The sequence below is a fragment of the Sciurus vulgaris genome (assembly GCF_902686455.1).
Source record: "Sciurus vulgaris genome assembly, chromosome: 10".
NCBI lineage: Eukaryota > Metazoa > Chordata > Mammalia > Rodentia > Sciuridae > Sciurus > Sciurus vulgaris.
In genome coordinates, this window is record NC_136470.1 from 124,881,626 (window position 1) to 124,897,828 (window position 16,203).

The window sequence follows — 16,203 nt, forward strand, 5'->3', positions numbered from 1 at the left end:
GAGTAGTAGTAGAAATAGTGGGATCATTAGTAAATAAAGTTCTGTCTCAAGGTGAAAAACATATACTCTGATGGGAACTTGCTGAGGCCAGGCCCCCTCTCTCCCAGTCCATCACCTTCCCATAGTATTGTTTTTGACTGCAAGGGCTCTGTGGTTAAGAACCTGGAACTTTTATCTGCTCACGTTAAACTGTATCTGCACAAAAATCAATACACGATTGCTAGAAGTGGACTCCCATAGAGAAAACCTGACCTCCCCACCCCAGCCAAACACAACCACTTCTGAAGAACCTCTAGTCCTTTCCATACAGCACTAAATTTCATTTGGGGAATACGTGGTGTGATTCCTATTTCAATCGATTTGCCTTTCTGTGCATGATTTTGACTAAGAGGAAAACTAGTTTGCTGTCTATATAGATGGCAAAGGGAGGAAGGGAAGAAGATGGGGAGATGGTGGGAAGAGGAGCATCAAGGAGAAAGCAAACTTTTACCCTATGTAACCCATCAACCTGGTCATCTGCAAAGTGGATACTACTTTGAAGAAAGGGAAGAGTTGACTCTCCTTTGCTTATTTATAGCATATTTTGTTTCACTAATTCAGATCAGTGTCAAGTGATGGGGAGAAGACTAGAGGGGACAGTTCTGACTTCTTTGTTTCCGTTTTGCAGGCCGTACTCAGGAACATGGGAGAATTCTTAGCACGGCAGACCACGTGGTTTGGGGCTGTCCTAACATGAAGCTCACTTCTGCAGCAAAGCAAAGCAGAGGCCTGAGCAGAGACACGTGGACTCCAGATGGCTCCAGAGATGCAGCTGTGCTCTTGAGGCTGTTTCTGCCCCTGAGTACCCTGCTTGAGAAGCCCTGCTGGAACAGCCCTGGCCCAGAGACTGTGCTCCTTGTTCTATTGTACCTCATTATTTTTCACTATGACTTGTGAGATTAGCATATCCAAAACGTTACTTAATGGCCTTTGTAGTGTTTATTAAAAAGCATACTTTATATGTTTAAGGTTGTGCAGTGTTTCACCCAGTAGCTAGGAGTACTTCATTTGTGATTATGTCATAATGTTTGACTTTTATTTTTTTCCCATTTTTCAGAATTACACACAACACTGTGAATACTATCTTTGCATGTGTCTCTTTTTTCCCCTTTAATGTGTGGGGAGGAGGTCAGATTACTTTATTTGAAGGCAAGGCACAAACAGAAGGACTCAGGTGAATGTTTGGGTGCATGGATCTTTATTTTCCTGTTGAATTATTCTCCAGAGTAATTCTCATTAGTTTCTTATCAACTCAAAGTTTAAATACATTTTAGAGACCTTCTTATTTTTTAAAAAAGGGTACTGCCATTTATAATGCCAATAATGAATGCTTTTGCTTTAAATTTTGTTTAGTTTGATATAACACATTTTTAGAAAGAATATTTTCCTCACTTTGTCTTTGCTTTGATTTTCTAGTTCCAACCTTGTTCTTCAGGGCTTACACTGTCACATTTGAACTAACCAGGTCCTATCAAAGCATGATGGCTTCTGATTTCCCCCTGTAACCCATTCCACTTAATCAGAAAGGTCTAGAATTCTTCCTTTCCACTGATAAAAGCAGGGCTCTTTTTGTGAAAAAATAGAATCAATGTGGTCTGATCTGGAGTTGCTGAAAACTGTCTTTCTGTTGACAAATCCTTACTCTCAGTAGCTACTCAGGAGAAGCCCAAGGGAGAAGAGAAGGGGAATCCAAAAGCACCAAGAACTATGTTGGCCTTTTAAAAATAAATTTCCCAGTATAATACAAAATACCGGCACATACTCGTACCTGAAAACCTCCCAAGTCTTGAAACACTATATCTAGATCCTGCAAACGAGGCATGTATTTAGTCTAAGAAATTAAAAAAGGAATAATTACTGGGCATGGTGGTGCATGCCTGTAATCCCAGCAGCTCTGGAGACTGAGGCAGGAGGATCACAAGTTCAAAGCCAGCCTCTGCAATTTAGCAAGCCCCTAAGCAACTTAGAGGGACTCTGTTTCAAAAGAAAAAAATAAAAAGGGCTGGGAACATGGCTCAGTGGTAGAGCACTTCTGGATTCAATCCCTAGTACCAAAAAACAGAAAGAAAGAAAGGCCACATCCAGAAATACCATAACTGATGTTAACATCTATTAGTGCACCAAAAATTTAAAGACTTAAGGAAGAAAAAGAGATTCATTCTGATAAATATGAACATATATTTTTAAGTACATTTTTCTTGAAAAATTGTTATCTTCCAATGATTAAGTCTTTTTTGTGTCAGAGGCTGTCCTAGGTGATATATGGGTTTGCACTGACATCTGAAAAGAAATCGCTGATCCCACTTTGCTTTCTTTGCAAAAGAGAAGAAAATAAACCAAAAGAAAACTTAATTCAAAATCAAAAGGGTCCATAAATTTCACAGTACCTGGATGTACAAAATTGCAGTATTTCTACAAATGCAATCCTTGAATTGGAAGCTGACTTAGATTTTTACTTTCCAAGATTTCCCCATTCCTTGTGCAGCCCTCTTCGTTCCTGTGCTTAGTGTCTCTTTGGCTTTTCACCAATGTTCAAAATGTTCCCTTAGCTCAAGCTCTGCAAAGACCCACCTAATGGAGAGTTGGTTGCAGCCCCATCCTGGGGCAACACTGCCATCTGGTGGGCAACTGGAGTGCGGTGAATTCATCCCAAAATGAAGTTGCGTTTTCCCAACTGCAGGCACAAATGAGGTTTTGTCTCTTTTATGCTCTTTCACTTCTAGACTGATAGAACCCCCAGGTGACAGAAGAGTCAAAATGGTTTGGGGGAGACAATTTGTAATGCTTGTTGGTCACATCTCTGAGATCTTCAACAAACTAAGAACTTAATTGAGAGTTGGAAAACTAAATTTACGAGATGCATTGTCAATATGACAGACCTAATAGAATGATCTTGCCAATGGGACAATAATGTGGCAACACTGTGCCTTGTGCAGGCTGGCATGCCTCGTGACTTGACCTGCCCTTGTAAAAATGACCCTATTGGACAAGTGGCCACCAAACATATAGGGCTGTATGGTTTAATTTTTTAAATTCCATAAAGATTTCTACTGCACAAATTTACTAACATATTTTGAACTTTGTGGAAATAGATGTTTTCTGTTGAAAGATAAATTTGAAACTTTAGTGACACTAAAAACCCAAAGGTATTTGGGGAAAATGTTTGACTCAGCATAAAAATTAAGATGTTAGTAAGTGTGTTAATAATGAAAAAAATGCTTTTCTTGTAACAAAACTATTTTCTTACAAGCTCATTTTAAAATTTCCCTTGGATAACCCTTCTTGTATGGCCTAGTTAAAACCAAGGTTATCCACATCCCTTGGGGAAAGAGACCTGTGTGCTGAAGGTTGTTCCTGAGAAAGTCTTTCATTCAACTAAAATGTGCTGAAGAGTTGTCACTATCAGAAAGTAATCTCTGATCTTGTGTTCTTGGTGCGGATTTTCCACTATTAAAATTCTCTTTTGGAATTCAAATAAGCTCTTCTCAGTATGTGTTACATATGTATGTATATAAACGCATGATTAGGTATATAAACAGGCATGTTGTGTTGATAATTTAATTTTGCTCAGTTATAATACTGTATCTTCACCAATAGGGAACGTGGATAGAAGTAGGTGATAATTTAGGGAGAAAGTAACTAATGGCACCAAGTGGGGAGGTTCCTGAACCCAGAGCCAGGCAGATACCAGAAGGGATTTCCAGAGAATCATCTGGGGCTTAAAAGAGAGAAGTACCTCGTAAGGAGTGCTTTCAACTCCCCTGTTAAATTAATCAGAATCAAAGAAACCTCACTTGCAAGTCATAATCCCCTTTAAGAAAAGTATGTGAAAATGAGTCTTCACAAGGAGGTTTTATCCTAGGGTCAATATTAAATCAGTCTAATGCCTCTGCCCTCTTAATTTCCCCCTACAGAACTGTACTTCCTTTCAATGTGTGTGATGACCATGCTGTGACACTGTAGGATTCTGAATTATCGAATCAAAATCAAAATCAAATCATGTTCCATTTATGGTACTTAGTAGACAACCTAGTGGGTTCCTGTGTTACAGGATGATAGTCAACACCCGAGGAAATGACAAGGGACATTTGATCCACCTGCAGTTAATCAGAAACTTCAATTAAGTAGAACTCCAGTTCTGATAGTTCTCCACTGTCATTACTGATATTAAGAATTCTGGCCCCTTCCCCATCCACTCCTGCTTTTATTGAGGATTCACCCTAGGTTCGATGTACCTGTGTTTTGGCAGGAAACAGCACCAAATTACTTGGCAACACTACCAGCCTGATCTGGATTGCCTTCTTCCATCTGCCAGCATGGAATACGTTGTGTTTACACACACACAAAAACAACTATCCCTTACAAGACCCAATTAAGTAATTTTTCAGATACATGTTTGATGACAAGCATTTTGCTTTCAAGAAAATTATTTGCAAAATTTGGAACTGATTCAAAGATGTCTCCAGGTAACATAGTAACTATCGATCATCTACAAAGCCATTTGTGTTGTCTGTGCATTTTATCCGGTTTTGAGGCACCCCGGAAAGGTTGGTATATTATCTTCACAACATTTCAGAGAAGCTAGGTGACCAGAGTAAGGTCATATGGCCCAAAAGCTGGTAGGACTCAAGACTTTATGGGAAGCCTTGTGGGTTTTGTGGAAGAATCGTGCAGGTGTTTGAGTGGGAAAGTCCATTTTCTCCCTCGTCCCTGTCCTCCTTCTCTTTATTAAGGAGTAGCAAGGACAGATGGGCCTTCACTGGACGCTGCCTGAACCCGCATCCGATGCCTGTCTCTCTGTCATTTTTATTTAAAATGACACAGCACCTGCTTGCTTTCATTCTCTCTCCTACCTACCCGTCTAAATCTCTTTTTGATTTCCAGTTAGACTATCAGGCTAGTGTTCAATTGCCCATTTTCGTTTTTCTTTTTGGTGCTAGGTGTTGAACCCAGGACTTGCCACCAAGCAACACCCTAAACTCCATTTTCATTCTTCTTTCACTTTTTACTTTTTGGTACTGAAAACTGAACTCGGGAGGTCTTTACCACTGAGCTGCATCCCAAGCCCTTTTTATTTTTTTATTTTGAGACAGGATCTGGCTCAGTTGCTGAGGCTGGCCTGGAACTTGCTCTCCTCCCCTATCAGCCTCCCAGGTCGCTGGGATTACAGGGATGTGCCACCGAGCCTGGCTTTTCTTTCACTCTTGTGACCAAATGCATCTCTTTATTTCCTACCACTGTGATGACATTGCTCTTCTTATGACATCTTTCCCAATTCCAAGGACTCCTTCTCAGTCCTGACCTTCTGAGTATCTCAGTAGCATCTGACACAGGAAACTACACCTGACATCATTTCCTGCCCTTAAAAATACTGACACATTTGGAGCTGTAATTTTGAGCTAGGCTCTCAGTTAAGCTCTTGACATGCATTATCTCATTTATTCTTCACACTATCCTACTACGATAGTTTCCAGGGGCTTGTCTGATATTATATAAGTGAGTAAATGACAAAGTCAGCTGTCGATCAAATATGTTCTTATCTTTAAAAACACTCCCCCAACCCTTACCATCTGCTGGGCACAGAGCTAAATTTATTTATTTATTTATTTATTTATTTATTTATTTATTTATTTATTTATAATTTATTTATTTTTGTAGTTGTAGATGTACAGTGTGCTTTTATTTTATTCGCTGATTTTTATGTTGTGCTAAGGATTGAACCCAGTGCCCCAAGTGCTCTGCCACTGAGCTACAGTCCCAGCCCCCAGAGCTGAATTCTTTATGGGTATTATCCAACTGTTTTGTGTTATATTTTCTCTTCTGAGACTTAACCCTGGACCTACTACAATGTCATGTTTATAGTTCTCTGCCTAAAATAAGTGTCTCTCCTCTGGACTGGCTCAAATTCTAAGCTCAGTACTTTTTTTAAAAAAAGGATTTATTTGCACCAGATAATTACTGATGAACAGAGCCTGGTGACTGGTTGTGGGCACAGGAAGGTGAGCAAGGTAGGCTGCTGTTCACCTAGAGCTGACCAGAGAATGTGGAGAAAGTGAGATTCTCCCAGTCAGTAATGGTTATAAGGTTGGGGGGCCATTAGAGCTAGGAGGTCCTGGGCCTCAACTTCTCAATCTGGAAGAGAAAAGTGTTGAACGAATTAGTGGAGATAAATCTGTATGCAGGTCCAGTCCTATACCAGGTGCATAGTAAATGCTCAATAAAGGGTATCAGTAGTAATTGGGATTCCTAGGAGGAAAATTTTGATCTTTTCTGTTTAAGTCAGAAGGAAGTCAAATTAGAGGGGAGAGAGTGCCGTGAACTCCCCTCCAAGGTGTTTGGGTACAGGGTTGGCCAGGGTTCTACGGTTCTTAGTATTCCATAGACAAACGCCAGACACTTTTCACTTGAAAACTTCCGTTAGGGACGTGGAGAGAAATGCATTGGGGCCAAGTGATTGATACTAAGTAGTCAAGGAGCAGTAAAAACACTTCCTGTTTGTACCTGGATATTTCTATTTCTTTGAATCTGGCTGTTATTGAATTTTAATTTAAATTGTAGTGTTACTGTTCTAACAAAACAAAATTAAGGGAGGTGATTAAATAATTCAATAATATCCCTTTCTAATCAACACAGTTTACCTTTCGGGGATCAAGTGAGAAACTGAGGAAGTATTTTCCAATTGAAGTTTCGGGGACGGGCTGTTGGGTTCCCAGTGTGAACATCACTCAGAAGCATCAGGCCCCCTCCAAAGCCGGTGAGAAGCTGCGTTGGGGGCAGTGACATTGACGGAGGCCTTACTCATCTTTGCCCTTCTTTTGCCTGTCCATTCCACAAACATTAAGCGCCAGCTATGTGCGCGGCACTGGGGAATGAGATGCTGAACCACAGCGGCGGTCCCATGTGTAGTTACAGTCTGTCATTCTGACTAGCAAACAGAGAAATAAATATAAAGTTACAACTGTGATGACTACCATGAAAGAGAGGTGCCTGGTACATTGAGGGACCACGACTACAGGAAAAACAAACTCCTTTCCTGACCAGACTGATGCCACCCTCAATACTTCATTTCTGACACTAAATGTGTAGGGTTTTCCCACACCAACCAATTCTCCAATACCAGCTGGCTGTCCAGCGATTCACTGACTTAATACTAATACCAGAGTAGATTTAGCACAGGACCCACAGTTGAGAGGCCCAGTCCCGCAAGATTGTCCCCCACTTCAGACAGTCCCAAGTCCCAAGTTGTGGCCTATACTTCTGGCCAATTGCCAAGAGTGGGTTCAACCATCTGCTAGGCTGGTTCACACAACTCAGGGACACTTACTTAGGTTCACAGTTTATTATAAAGACATCGCAAAGGCTACAGAAAAATAGACAGATGAAAAGGTCCAGAAGGGCCCTGAGGGAGCATTCCCGCGTGGGATTGGCATGTACCACACTCCTGGCACATGGGTGTGATCTCATTCGCCAACCCTGGTTATGAACACATAACTTGGGGATTTTTTCGGTGACTTCATCATACCGTGATGACCACTCAGCTCCATCTTCAGTCCCTCTCCCCTCCCCAGAGGCTGTAGGGCTGAAAGTGCCAGCCTTCTTATCATGGCTCGGTTGTTCTGATGATCAGCCCTCATCCACAAACCCACCAAAGTCACCCTGTTAGAACAAGTGATACTCCTGCCACCCAGGAAATCCACGTTATTTAGGAGTTCTGAGTGAGGCTCGTACGGGAAATCACAAAGGTCTCAGAAGCTTTGTCTCAGGCACTGGGGTCAAAGACAAAGGAGTAGAACAAAAGCAAAGCCAGGTGGCGCAGGCCTGTATCCCAGTAGATCAGGAGGAGGCTGAGGTAGGAGGATCCCAAGTTCAAGGCCAACCTCAGCAACTTAGTAAGGTCCTAAGCAACTTAGAGAGTCCAACCTCAGCAATTTAGCAAGGTCCTAACCAACTTTGGGAGGCCCTGTCTCAAATTAAAAAAATAAAAAGGGCTGAGGATGTGACTCAGTGGTAAAGCCCTGGGTTCAATCCCTGGTACCAAAAAAAAAAAAAAAAAAAAAAAAATTCTCCACTCATTACAGATAAAATTGTTTTCTGAGTAATTTTGATCTGCGGTCAGTTAAATTCATAGATGTGGAATCTATGAATATGAAGGGCTGACTCTATTTGTTACTATTTATCATTACTTCCTAGTCAACAACAGTGTGATATAGTTTTGAAAGAGGAGCCCATGAAGGCATCTTTGAGGATGTGACAGGCTGATGGCTAAAATGAACAACAGACTCCTGCTGAGTGTGGGAGGTGTGGAGGAGAACATTCCAAACCAGGGAAGAGCAAGAGTGAAGATGGGTAGCAGGGGAAACGTGTCAATTTTAGGAAATGAGGGAAGACAAGAGGGCTAGAGAATAGGGTGCTGGGCAGGGTGTGGTTTGAGGGAGGAGGCTGGGCTCGGGTGGTTTGGAGCAGACAGAAGACGCTAGAAGACTAAGCCAGGGCTAGATATAGCACGACCAGCTTCGTGCCTCAAAAAGTCGGCTATTTATTGGAATAAGGGAATAAGAAAGACTTCTACAGTCAGTGCTGCACAGTAACAGATGGGCAGGCTGGACTACATTAGAGAAGGAGAAAATTGGTTGGATTCAAGAGACATTTAGGAGATAATTTGATAGGATGCGTTGAGTTGAAAAACCAGGGATGCAGTTTGGACAGGTGGCCTCCCTTTTAAATATCCCAGATCACATCTAGAACAGGCCCAGAACACAATAGGCTCTCACAGGTATTTGTTGATTTAAGGAATGAAAATGTAGGAAAAGATGAGGTGAAATGTGTGAGCCTGGATCTCCAAGGCTGCGTGGCTGGAGCTACAAGTCGCTGGCCTGCAGGTCGTTAGAGGATGTGATGTTGAAGAAGGGCTGGAGGGAATGCAGGAGGAAGACGGCGGGGATGGTGGAATTCCAACGTACGGTTTGGTAAAATAGCCTGCCAAGGAGACAGAGGAATGGACAGAAAGCGGGTAAGTGGTGTTACGGAGGCCCAGCGGAAAATCTGCTTCAAAAAATATTGACACATCCTGGGCTGGGGTTGTAGGTCCACGGTGGAGCGCTTGCCCAGCACGTGTGAGGCACTGGGTTGGATCCTCAGCACCACTTAAAAATCAATCAATAAAAAAAAGGTATGACGGCCATTGACAACTAAAAAAATTTTTAAAAACATATCGAAGCATTAAAAAGGGGTAATGAAGAAGTTTAATGAAAGGAGTATTGGCCAGTGGGTTGCCATCATTTGGACATGGAGTGTCCCCCAAAGGCCCAGCGTAAGAGGCTTGGTCCCCAACTTGGCACCATTGGGAGGTGATGAGCCTCTAAGATGGGCCTGGTGGGAGGTCGTCAGGTCCCTGGGGGTCCCTGAGAAGCGTAGTGGGACCTGACCCCCTCCTCACTCTCCTTCCTGCCTGTCAGCCATGAGACCAGTGGCTTTTCTCCATAGGCTGCCTGGCCATGACGTGCTGCCTGCCATAGGCCCCAGAGCAACAGGGCCAGGAGATCATGGACTGGAACCTCCAAAACGTGGGCCAAAACAAACCTTCCCTCCTCCTGAGTCGATGACCTCAGATGTTTGTTAAAGTAGTGAGAAGCTGACTAACGAAGAGGGGGAGGGGACAAGATTAAGAAAAACCAACAAGGACTGTTGAAGCACCTGAGGGCCAACAACAGGTTAGTCTCCCACCCTTAGCTTGAAGGGGTACGGAGAGAGAGGGGGTTACCTGAATCCCGGGGAGCTGCAGCTCTCTGTCAGAGTGGACTGACCAGCACTTGCTAACCTGCATCCTGTGGGGAATAAACACCCTGACCTCTCTTTCTTCTAAATCTCCTGCCTGTGCTTTCACGGGCCAAAGCTAACTGTTCATCAGAAGGCATGGGAGCCTGTTGATAGGGTGGGAAGGATGAAGAAAGGATCTGGAGAGGCAAGCAGAGACATCCAACACAACTAGGCAGTGAAAGAATGTGGCTGAAAGGGCAAGATAAGGACTGAGACGCAGCCGCCGGGAGACATAGAGGTTCTGGTTTACTTGGAACTGCCGAGTGGAGAGTTTCGAAAGTCAGAATGGAGAGGATGAAGTGAAGGGTGAATAGCAAGTGAGGAGACAAGGAATTGCCCCAAGTTTGGCTGGGGAGGGAGAAGAGAAAAGATTGGCTGCTAGAGGGTGGTGAGCAGATGAGAGGGATAGTATTTCAAAGACTCCATTGATGTTTCCGCATTCCCACCCTGCTCTGCATTCAGTGGACTTCCTCCCTCATCCCCTGAGGGGGCTCCCCCATCCCAGGCAACCCGGTTAGACATGAATCATGTACTGCTTTGGGACAAGGGGTCACTGTGAAATCAGATAGATAATGGTGGCCAATTACGGCTCTTAAGTTTAAAAAACACTTGTCTGGGTGCAAAGCTCGGCCGCCTACTTGCAGATCCAGTTTATTCAACACCCTGCAGCTGAGATTAAGGCCCTCTGAGCTGCTTTTCCCACACCCTCACACCTTGAGCTAAGTCTGACAGACCCTCTTTAGTTTAGTCTGGGGAGATTAGAGAGGACTCAGGCCACAGTCAGGCCCTGCAGGTGGCAAGCCTCCCAGGACAGTCCCCAAGCTCCCCCCCCCCCCCCCCAGCCTCAGAGTAGACAGAGGGACTTCAACCACCCTGACAGAGCACCATCTCAAATTAATGACATTATGCTGACTAGATCACTAAAGAGTATACCTCAGAAATGGCAAGGACCCTGGATTCCTTGGGATCTAGGATCTTCAAAATGGGACCAACTGTAGAAATGGGGATAATAAAAGATATGCTCCACGCTAATTGTTTCTCCTCCCTCTCCCTTTCCCCAACACTACCCTGTGTGAAGAACACAGGTGGGACAAATATTTTAAGCTTTAGAAGGGAGCATGACCAAATCGGACTAACTCCAAAATAATACGGTACCTGATGTGACTTTAGGTATTTCCTGTGTCAGAGGCATGATTTTTTCACCTGAAGAGAGGACAAGAATGGAAGGCATGAGGCCGTGGGGGCGGCCTGTGCTGGATCCTTTCCCTTTGTACTGCCAGATCCTCCCTATACCTTCTTCTATTCTTGCAGGAACCTGAATAATGGCCCCAAAGAGGTGCAGTTCATCATCTCTGGAACCCATGGCAAAAGGAACCTTGGAGATACGATGAGGTTAAGGTTTCTGAGATGGAGTGTTATCCTGGATTATTCCAGAAGGCTCTAAATGCCATCATGGTATTCTAGTAAGAGGGAGGCTGAGGGAGATTCAATACAAAAGAGAAGGCAGCCTTGGGAAAGAAGCAGAGAGACGCAGAGTGCGAGAGAGGTGCACTGCTGGCTTTGAAGATGAAGGAAGGGCCATGAGCTAAGGAATGCTAAGCATGCAGCTCTAGACTTGGAGAAGGCAAAGACTCTGTTCTCCTTTAGAGCCGCTAAAGGGAACACAGGTTAGTTGACACCTTGATTTTAGCCTTGCAAGACTTATTTCAGACTTTTGGCCTCCAGAACTGTAAGAAATTTCTGTCATTTAAGTCACTAAGTTTGTGGTAATTTGTTACAGCAGGAATTGGAGACAAAGGTAACCCCATTCTCTGCCCCAAGTGTGCTCACCTGCATGGAGCAAATCAATGGTTGCTTTGCCCTCTGATCTCTTGTTCCATTTGGTCCCTTGGTTGCTCTGCTATCAAGGGGCATAGGAAAAAAATGTTTAACTGGGCTTATCCAGTTATACAGTTAGATAGTTCTGGGATGTACTGGAACTGACTTATACCAGTTTGCAAGAGCCAGTTATATGCATCTCTTTCAAAATTCCCTGTCAGTGGCATCCGTGTGATATCTTGAAATAATCCACAGTGGGAAAATTTACACCAAGAAAATTAGCAAACGCTACAAATCACACACTCACCCACCAAAGTCACTTGTTAAATCTCTACAGGCACCCTACTAAGTAAACCAAATGAAAACTGACATTTGATATTGGGAAAAGAATTGCTGAACTTTTTTAAAAACATGAAATATAATTGGGCGGTGGATTAGAAGGATGTAGAGAAAATGATGGACTGAATGATTTATCAAGGTCAAAGACCAACGAGAGAGGGGTGAAAAGGTCATCTTCCACTTGTAGTTGAAAACAGGAAAGCACTACATGGTTTAAGGATACCAACCTGTGTTAAAACAAGCCAGAGCGTGAGGACCAATGCTTGCTGGCCAAATCAAAACCACCCTAAGATTTCATCTCACTCCAATTAGAATGGCTATTACCAAGAACACAAGTAATAATAAGTGTTGGCGTGGATGTGCGGAAAAAGGCACACTCATCCATTGCTGGTGGAGTTGCAAACTGGTGCAGCCACTCTGGAAAGCAGTATGGAGATTCCTTGGAAAACTTGGAAGAGAACCACCATTTGACCCAGTTATCCCACTCCTCAGTTTATACCCAAAGGACTTAAAATCAGCACACTACAGTAATGCCACCACATCAATGTTTATAGCAGCTCAATTCGAAATAGCTAGATTGTGGAACCAACCTAGATGCCCTTCAATAGATGAATGGATAAAGAAACTGTGGCATATATATACAATGGAATATTATTCAGTCATAAAGAAGAATAAAATTATGGCATCTGCAGGTAAATGAATGGAGTTGGAGAATATCATGGATAAGGGAAGAATGGAGGAACTTCAGATTGTGTAGAGGGGTGGGGAGGAGCGGGGGTAAGGGAAGATAATGGAATGAGACAAAATCATTACCTATGTACATGTATGATGACACAAATGGGGTGACTCTACATTGTATACAGCCATAGAAATGAAAAGTTGTACCCCATTTGTGTATGATGAATCAAAATGCAGTCTATAAAAAGAAAAAGAAAAAGAAAAAAGCCAGAAAGGCAAAGAATTAGCAACTACAAACCAGGTGTGGTTACCTTTAGTGGTCTGAGGGAGGCGATGCAGGCCTCCTTCAGTGCTCTTATACTGTTTCTCAACTGTGCTGGGCATGAGCATTTATTTTATTGTTACTCTTTAATCCTACAGCTGTGTTTTAGACTCTTTTTTGTAGCTAGAACAGACCTCAACTTGATATTCCTAATCTGGTTTGCCATAGCTGTGGGCTAATATATAGATTCAAGTATGTTGTTTGAGGATGGGTATCTCAGAATGGTTAAGAACTTGGGATTTCAAGTCCAACTCAAAATCCAATCCTGCATCTTCCATATTAGTTCCCTGACTTTGGAGGAAGTATTTTTCATCTCCCAAATATAGTACCCGGCATATTCCAGACTCCAGCATATGTGCTGGGGATGCAATGATTCAGAGGTCAGACCACACTCGTAGGTATAGTTCCCTATTGTTATAGCTTTAGCTTCTCTGAACCCCAATTCTTACTGAGGACATGGAATTTCAAATGATTAAATGAGTTAATTAAGTAGCTATTAGCATAGGACATGGCCCTCGGTAAATGCTCTGTCCGTGGTAGTTACTTTTATAATTAATAAGTATGAGAAGCAAAATGATTATTTAAATGTCAACACTGGGAAATAAGTTATTCCACGTAAATGAATTTTTCCAGAATCTAATCCTTCAGCATCTAGGACTTTTTTAAAACTGAGGTGTAACACACATATAGTTAGTAAGTACACAAATCTTAAAAGGTTGCATAATGTTTATATAAATATAGAGCACTATCACTATCATTCAGATCACAATAGAGACTATTTCCAGAATCCCACAGAAATGCCTAGAACTTTTAAATTTTAGACATTTTTATGGCTAAATTTCTGAAAAGTTTGACAGCATTCTTGTCTTTAGGAAGGGAGGACCAGAAACATAACTTAGCCGTGTCTTGATGGCTATTGCCAAGGAATGACATAATTTGCTAGGTCATTTCCCTTCCTTCTTCTCTTTCCTTCTATGTCTTGTTTTAGATGCACAAACAGAAAACTCCTTTTACTGTAAAAGTTTGGGTACATTTATATCCAATTTTGATTGAACTTACTACCTCTTTTCTAGCTAACATCAGGCCTTATGCTTAAAAGTCCAAACTTCTTAATGCATATTGTTTTACATTTGTGTGGACCACTGTAGAAGTTATGCATAACAGTATGTTAAGTAAGACTCTACCTAGCACTACAGGCCAATAAAACCCAGGGCAGGGCTTGGAAGTGACAAGACCCTAAGGCAGCTGTTTCAAGGTTTGAGAGGGACTTTGTTTTTAACTTTTTTCCTCCCATCATTAGTTCTGTATACTTTGGACCTGGAGTAGAGTATCCTTTCCTATTGACTTATTTCTTTGTAGCATCCTTGTGAAACAGGTCATAATCTGATTCCTTTGTATAGATGGGGAAGGAGGCACAGTGCAAAAAAACTGGCCCCACACCAGGCCAGTGTTCTTATCCAAGGTCTTTCCCCCTTCGGCAGAAGACTGGAGATTTCAGAAACATCTCTCTTTGCTTCTTGAGGAACCCAGTAAATTTGAGAGTTGATAATGATTTGAACAGCTGGCTAATTCCAGCAATTATTTTCTTAGGCTGGACCATGGTCCAATGGAGATACTCCAGATGACTACTTAATGGTGACTCGCTTCCTTCTGCTCTGTTACAGATGATTCTAGACTTCAGACCACATTAGGGAGTGCATTCCCAGGTGGGATGGAGGCATTGGATATGCAGCATGAATTCATGGGTGGGTGCCAGCTGCCCATGGGCAGCCCCTAAGGCCCGTCATGGACAGCAGGTTCATTTGATATTTATATAGAAACTGAATAAGTAAAGGACAATTGAGAGGAGACTTTTGGAAGTGTACGGGTCATTCATTCAGACATAGCTTGCTTGCTACGTGCCAAGCACCGTGTCTGGAGCTGCACGTCACTCCCAAGAACACCTGAACCATTCCTTCCTGCCCCCGTTGGATGAATACGCTTTTGTGGCTTGGCTTCATCTGTCTTCTCTCAAAGGCCCATCATCGTCATGCAGTGTGGACCCAGTTTAATCTTGGCTTGGAAATAAGCTCATTTTTCTCCCCATTTATGGAAGGGATTCTCCACAAGAGAGAGGCGGTGTTGCTCCGTAGACCATGGGGGAGAGATCATCTCACTGCCTGAGATGGCTTTTCTCCCCTCTGCAGACTCTGAGAGTCCCACTTGGACTCCAGAGTCCCATTGAGAGGATGACAGCAATGTTTATGTGCAATTCTAATGCTGGTTTTAGCAACATAAGTGCTTTTTAATGCATAGCATTACAGCAAGTGGGCCCTATTCTCTCAGCCTCTGAATAGCTGTCTAGAGGGGCGTAATTCCCAGCTCTGCCTCCAAGCACAGTTATTTACAAGCTCAGTTACACGTTCACGTCAAGTGTGGTGAAAGCCAGGATGGAGATGGGCTGAGTTTAAAGCAATTTGGCAAGTCTTTATTCCCTGCATGATCGCTCAGGCGCCTCAGGCGCCCCTGACCAGAGCTTCTGCTCACATATGTCAAAGGGAGCCTGGGAATTTGGGGAGACCAGGGGCAGAAGTAGAATTTTCTCCTTCCGTCCCCTCCCTCTAAAGTTCCCCCACAAGTCTCTCAGCTGCCCTTTAGAGCTCTACTTAAATTAAGATTCCCAGCCCCCATCTGCCCACTTGGCTCTATCTCTACAGACTCCTGTCCCCAATTGGGCTAGAGTTTCTAAATTATACTTCCTGTTCCACTCCGATCCCCTTTCATCCCTGCCCCAACCCTGCAACTAGACACATTTTTTTAAAACTTGAATGGGATCTTAAAACTACTTTGCTGCACCCCTTCCCCCACCCCCAGTAACTTCCCATCAAATTTGAAACCAAGTTCCTTACAAGCACCTACAAGGCTTAGCAGTGCCTGGTCTCTACCTACCTCCCTACCCATCACATGCTTCCTCCCCTCACCTACCATAATGCAGTTGCCCTGGCCTCCTGACTCTTCCTCCAACACATCAAGTTTGTTCCTACCTCAGGGCATTTGCACATTCTGACTCTGCCTTTCTCATGGCTGCACCTTCACGACTTGGTCTGAGCTCAAACCCTAGTTCTTTTAACTTAAGAGTCCTTCTCTGGCTCCCCAGTCTAAATAATCATTTTTCCCTCATCCCTATGCCCTAGTCCATTATCCTTTATTGT